Below are 7,500 nucleotides of genomic sequence, written 5' to 3'. Positions count from 1 at the left end.
TCTGGAAAGGAGAAATTAGACATGTGGAACTGATGGCTTACACTGTGGAGGAGGAGGAGGAGGAGGAGGAGGAATTCATAGATTAAAACCCAGTCCGCAGCGATATTGTACGAGAAAAAATTTTGACAATCACCACAGACGGAACATTTCTCCCTTCCTCAGTCTCTGCTTCTTCCTTCCCTTTTATCTCGGTCTTCCACTTCGATCCAACATTCATCACTCTTTCCCCGTCCTCCTGTGACTCCTTTCTCACATATTTTTTTCTCTAATTCCCGCTTTCCTTCTTCCTTTATTACCGGTTTAAGTGTTATTCGCTCATTCCTTTCTCGCTCTTTCCAGCATTTCTTATATTTTCTCGTCCCATGCTTTCACTTTAACTTTATCGACCTCTTTTTTCTTCCTACACTTAACCTTTTCGTTTCTATTTCTTTCCTTTCCCTTTCTCTATCTTATTTTTATTCATACACGGAGTTATCACAAATTCTTTTCCATTTATCCTTCTCTCCCTTTGTGGCTGTTCATTTTCACAATTATTTCTTCCTTTCCTTTTTCCTTCCCTCTCCCTTGCATCTATTCCCTCACTAAATTAATTACGTCCCTCGTCTTCCTTCTCCCTCTTTTTTTCTTCCATCCTTTTATTCTTTTACCTTTCTCTTTCCCTTCCCTTCGCTTGCAGGAACCCAGGGCGTCTCTTGTGCCCGAACCAAATGCCCCTTTCTCCTCAGCAGCCACGCCAGGTAAGGAACAGACTGACACCTTTGTACCTTCTATCTGTCTTGGCCAAATCCTGCTGGTGTTTTTCCTCTAAAGTTTTACCCTTACCAGTTTTACCTCTTACCTGTTTGATTTCCTCTCCTTTATCTTTTGTATTCTCTATAGTTTCCCATTCAGTCTCTTATCTTTGATTTTTTTTTTTTATTCTAAGATTCATCATAGTTTTTTTTCTTTCTCTTATTTATCTTTTACGTCCTCAGTGTCTTCCTTTTGCAATATCGTTTCTCTCTTTTCTTTTTTTTCTTTTATACTCTCGAAGTTCACTAACTGTATCACGCTTCCCTGCTTTTCTTTTTCTTTCTCTTTGATATACCCAGCATGCTCTCCACGTCACCCCTCCTTGCATCTCTTTTCTCTCCTACGCTCCTAACTTCCTTTACTTGCACCACTTCTGCTTGCTTTGTCTTCCTCTTTTACATCATCCATAAAATTACCTCTTGGATCTCCTCTCTCTTTTATATCTGAACATCTTCCATTCATTGCCCTTCCTTGCCAAACCTAACTTTTCTACATCACTAACATACTCAATACATCATCGTTCCTTTCCTCTTCACTTCTAGCTGAGCAGAATCTCCACCATACCATCTTCCTTTTCCTCTCTTTTAACCTCGTCATTTGACTTCACCATCAAAAAAAAGAGTGTCTGTCACATTTATTTCTCTTGATGGCTTCCTTTATTGTTATTTTCCTTCCCATCAGTACATCCTTCCTCCTTTACTCGCTTTCTTTTTCTTACCTCCTTTCTTTCCTCCTCCTCCTTCCCCCATCAAATCAGTCCATCTTTTCTATTAATCTTCACGTCACTTATACATACTAGTTACTCTCCTTCATTTTCCTCATCTGTCATTCAGCTTCTTACATTCCTTCGAGTTTTCGATGTCTATTTTCTGTACTGCATCATCACCTGAGTCTATCCTTCCTCTCACCATTTACATCACTTACATTCCTTACGTGTCCGTTCTCATCCCTTCATCATTCCATCTTGTACACATTCCCTGCAATCACCACTTCCCACTTCTTTTCTTCCCTTCTCCATCAGCTGGCTTTAAAAGACCCTTAAGCTACACGTCAATAACTGTCTGTTTGCCCTCAGTGTTTGCCCATCTCTCCTCTCTCTACATTTCTATCTACTTCCCGACTATATCAACATGGCCATCCATCTCCATCTCCACCAGTCTGTCTATAACTATCAAAAGGTTCTATTAGCAGGAGTATGTACATGTCAGTTCAAGTTTTACCCATCAAGAATTCTATTAGTACGAGTGTATGTGTCAGTTAATATTGAATCATAATTATGGTTAATGTTATCTATGATTTTCACACACACACACACACACAGACACACACAAATAATTCAAGAATACGTCATCCTGACCACACAACATACAAATGCAAATACAAAAACAATCCAACTTGTGATCTGGGTTTCTGAACACAAGACAAGGCGCGACACACAGGAACTGACAACAACAGAGAGGACCTTACTGCTATTAATTACGTCCCTACCTGTCTTCCCTCTTAATTAAGGAGATCCAGCAGGTAATTATCCACAGCACCGAACCCTAGGTGGCACCACGCTCCTCTGAGTAGGGCTGATGGTGATAATTATCCCGCATTATGTAAAGACAAGGCCGATTCATTATACACGTGTGTCTCCGTGAATGTGTCATGCGGGCGCAGCGTGTGCCTTTATTTATGCTGTATTATTTATGCCATTATTTATGCTATATAATGTATGTTTTTTTTTTGTTACATTATCTAAATTTAATCTTGTATTATTCTTATCTCCATGCCTTGCCACTTATACTCTCATTTCTCTTTATTGTGCTCTGAAGTCTTCGTCCTCTCTTGGTCACTCTGAAATGTTCTTTCTCTCTACAGCGCTCTGGATTTTTTTTATCTTTCTTTTTTTTTTGTTGGGGGAGGTTTTGGTGCAAGAACTTCTATAACATTCCAGGCTTGCGGTTCACGTCTTGACAAAGCATAAATGCATCCTCTGTGCAGTTAAAAGATAAAATAGAGGACATGTATGGGACACGTCACGCACTGAAGAGATACTAGACAATTAGAGTACCATAACAGTAAACTAGGAATGGTAAAAGATGGCAGGGAAATAAGAAAAATTAGGAGAAATGAGAGATAGCTTGCAGTGACAAGGAATAGAAAGGAAAATAGGACGGCAAGTGACATAGACGTATGGAGTGGAGTTTGAAACGGCCTTTATCACGCCGTGGAATCATAAAAGCCGATGGTGGTGGTGATGATGGTGATGCACATACGTGTTCAAGTGTCCTTTCCCAACACGACCGGCGACACTGCCCTCCCATCCTTCCTTATCGCTCCTCCTGTCATTCAATCCCCTCCACATTTATCTCCCCCTTCTCTCTCTCTCTCTCTCTCTCTCTCTCTCTCTCTCTCTCTCTCTCTCTCTCTCTCTCTCTCTCTCTCTCTCATTGACTCCTAAGGCTTGAAATGTTTGCTCATCTTCAAATCCTGAAGCTATTTCCTCGGTGCCTCAACACAATCATAAAACTTCTCTATACTAAGCCAATACCTACAATACATAATGATCTAGGAGAGGTTCCTGCTACACCCACGTAGGCACTGAATAAGTTAAAATGGTTAATTTATGTATGAGACCTTTCGTAAACCCCACACCCATCCCCACACTCATACAGAGGTTCGCTATCTCTTCCACATTGCGTACCCACACTAGTCCTCACTTCACGATGCCAAGCTTTCCCGTATACTGTGGTAAGTACTGTACTCCAGTGAGACCAATGGGCCTGTTAACTTTCTTATGTATGGAAGTTAATGAAATTGTTATATCTCAAGTTCCCTGTTTGTCTGTCTGTCTGTGTTTTTTTTTTTTTTTTCTTCTTTTTTCAGCCTTTCTACAAGTTTAACTGTTTCAAGAGCGGGGTATCAAAACATCTATAGAACTTAATTGGCTAATTCTACCAATACTTCTTTCTAGTCTCTCTTTGTGAAGCAGTTATTAAGTGGCCTTTTTTTCACGTCTTTTTATAGCCTTTGAATTTCTTTACACGTACATACCAATAAATTCTTAATGGTCCGCAGTTCTTTCGAGAGAGTTAGTCCAACAAACTGCCATTTAACCCTACAAGTCCCTCGCCTTCTATCCCTGACGTGACTAAGAGCAGTGACCAGAGTCTTCAGTGGGGTCAATGGAGCGTCCACATGCCAGGTAGCAGGAGGGAAAAAGGACAATACGGAATGACGGGATTTTGTTAATCTCGTCAGGCTGAGCGATGGAGTGGCTGCCTTGGAGATGGGAATGTGCTGCGTTGGTGTCAGTGTGCGATTATAAAAAGATGGTTTCACTGTGCCATGTTTTGAATATAGGCAACGTGAAAGAAGCTACTGCAGTGTGTGTGTGTGTGTGTGTGTGTGTGTGTGTGTGTGTGTGTGTGTGTGTGTGTGTGTGTGTGTGTGTGTAAGCTAATCACACACACCACGCACAATGCAAAGTTACACGTACAGTTACGCAAGGCCACATGCTCTCCATAACTTTGCTTCCTTGGTGGTGAGGCGAATTTTCTCCACCGACGCTGAACTAAAGACTCACGTTCACTCATCAGCTGCTGCTTGAAATGTTACCTTTAAAGTCTCGGGTATACATAGGGAATGTATTGACACAAAGAAAGGTCAGCATTTTGACCCCCGAGCTGCAGGACACACTCGAGAACTGGTGAGTGGAAGGGAGAATAAAGGCTTTGTTGGGGTGAATGTCATCCTCGCCTTGAAAAAAAGTGGCCGTGAACATGTGGCGGCTTACGCTGTTACGAGTATTGACCGGCATACTGCGACTAGCTGCATCAAACACACGCCAACTAAAACACTGCGACATACACGCGATATGTAATAACGCTAATACATGGACCTATTTATAATTCCTAAGTGAAACCATTTCGTAAAGACCACTACTATGACAGCACCAGCATTATCATAAGCCCTCTGTAATTTCAGTGCAGAACAGTGGCTTCTCCAAACCTTCTTCTTTCATCTTTCTTCCGTCTTTCCATCACGGGCCATCCCAGTAAAATTCAATTAATCTCTCCATCCAGTTACATAAGAACATAAGGGAAGTTGCAAGAAGCCAGAAGGCCTTCACATGGCACTCCCTTTATAAAACATCCATACAACCTACGGCCGCCTTATCATCCCTATCCATAGATGTATCCACGCTTCTATTTTTAAAGCTCCAGATTAAAATGGAACAAATAACGAAATTTCTAAGCACACTCCTGCCACTCTAACATGTACAATATCTCCCTATTCATTTTTTAATCGAACTTTATCAATCTTAAACCCGTTACTTCTAGTCACTTCTAAGTTCTTCGTCTGCTCTGCCTTCTTTCACCATTCCAGAACTTCATACCAGCAGCACAATTCCTTCTACATCGCAGTGTCGCCGTATCACCAGCGCGCTATCAGGCATTACAGGGACGGTCGCTGTGAGGTCTTAGATTTTCAAGCACTCGTGACCGTTCCACAAGACACGATTGGGAGAAAAATAATACACGTTCTTAAAGCTTACAGACGAAGAGAGAGAGAGAGAGAGAGAGAGAGAGAGAGAGAGAGAGAGAGAGAGAGAGAGAGAGAGAGAGAGAGAGAGAGAGAGAGAGAGAGAGAGAGAGAGAGAGAGAGAGAGAGAGAGAGAGAGAGAGAGAGAGAGAGAGAGAATCACCGCACCACTACCACTTGCATTTTTTTTTTTTTGACATTTAACCTTCCGTAGTTCCGCATCAGCCTTACACAACCTTTCCCTTTACTTCACCTTTACCAGCATTCAGCCTTCCACTTCTCCCTTGCCAATACCCAACCTTACACTCCACTCTCCCTAATGCAAAAAAAAAAATCTTAGAATACCTTTCCAGCCAACTTTTCTATAATTCTACATTCCTTTTATTTGAATACTCTCTACTTGTTTCAGATCTTAACAATATACAAACGTTATGTAGATTTTATACTTTTTTTTTTTTCCAAACGTCAAAGTTAATCTTCAGTACAGTCTTGATGATGCAAGAAAGAAAAAAAAGAGTTCCAATATCAGTTAATATTTCTATACATTTTTTTTTTTTCAGTACTTAATCTTATGCCTCATTCCTTCACAATATACAAACATTAAAGATTTTTTTTTTTCAAACGTCAAAGTTAATCTCTACTCCAGCCTTACTAATACAAAAAATGTAAAAGGCTTACAGTATCTTTCTAGCCAACTTTTTTTTTATAAATCTACATATCTTTTATTTCAGTACTTAATCTTTTGTATCTATCCTTGACAATATACAAATCTTGGAGATTTATTTTACGTTTTTTTTTTTTTTCAAACGTCAAAGTTAATCTTTAGACTTACCAGTACAAAATAGGTTTTCTACATATTTTTCCTCCAACATTTACATTCGTTTCTCTTCTCCGATTTTATTTTATATTTTATTACCACTATCTGTCCTTATCTTTTTTTTTTCTCCTCTCGACCTATATTCCCCTATTGCTGTGTGTGTGTGTGTGTGTGTGTGTGTGTGTGTGTGTGTGTGTGTGTGTGTGTGTGTGTTATCATTACCGCATCATTTCCAGTTATCCACCTATACACATGCTATTTTGTTCCACATTTTTATTAACATTTCCAATGATCTGGCCATAACAGGCAGAATTGCGAATATATTTCTGAAAGGCTATATTATTTTTCCAAGCCTTTATTCCGTTTCTTCCGTCAATATTATTTCACTAAACTTCCCATAACAAGTAAACACGTATTTCTGAAAACCAGGTTCTGGTTTTCCGCACGTTTAGTCACAGTCCCCTTTACCAAGTGTGCAGTAAACCGATTAAGGCTTAGGACAAAATAATGAAAGGAGGGCAGGTAAGTTATACAGTGACCGGCTTCAGGTAGGATGTTAAGTGGATACAAGGGGTGTCACTGAATGAAGCAGACAGATAGATGGGCAGACGGACAAACAGACAGACAGACAGACAGACAGACAGACAAACAGACAGACAGACAGGCATTACTATAGAAGAATGGAGAGGAGGAGGAGGACAGAGGGCAAAAAAAAATATTAAGTATAATATAAAAGAGGTGGAGGAGGGAAGAGACACTGACAGAGAAAGAATATAATGGACAAAAAAAAAAAAAAAACAGACATTAGAGAGAAAAAAAATAAGGAAAAAAAAAGCGTAAAAAAAAAAAAACACGAAACCGGTGAAGGGCGAGGCAAGGGAAGAAAGACTGGGACAGGACGAGGGAAGGACGAGGGTAGGGAAGAGAATGAGGAGCAGGATAGCATGACGAAAATAATTAATTTCATGGCGCGAGGAGGTCGATCATCCTTCCTCGCCCCCTCCTTCAGCATGCATCCCTGGCATACATTTCATAGCAGACGTCTGATGCTTACAACAGAGCTCATTTCAGTCTCACAGCAAGCGACGGGAGCCTTCATAAACTTAATCTTTCGACCGCTAAGGCTTCTTAAGTTCATCTAATGGTCTGGTGCGAGTTTTTTTGTCTTCTTTTTCTTATGTACAAGGGAGGACGATCCAAGAACAAATACAAATTCAGGAAAAGAAGATCCGCTGACTGTTATAATTCCTTATGTTAATCGAACGGTCTGGTGCAGGTTTGTCGTATATTTATGTATATAGGAGGAAGTTCCAAGGGCAAATGCAAATTCAGAAAAAAAAAAAAAAAAACGTTTAATTGTC

The sequence above is a fragment of the Scylla paramamosain genome, chromosome 1, assembly GCF_035594125.1.
Source record: "Scylla paramamosain isolate STU-SP2022 chromosome 1, ASM3559412v1, whole genome shotgun sequence".
In the NCBI taxonomy this organism is placed as follows: domain Eukaryota; kingdom Metazoa; phylum Arthropoda; class Malacostraca; order Decapoda; family Portunidae; genus Scylla; species Scylla paramamosain.
The sequence above is the reverse complement of the archived record's forward strand: the minus strand, read 5'-3'. Positions refer to the sequence as shown.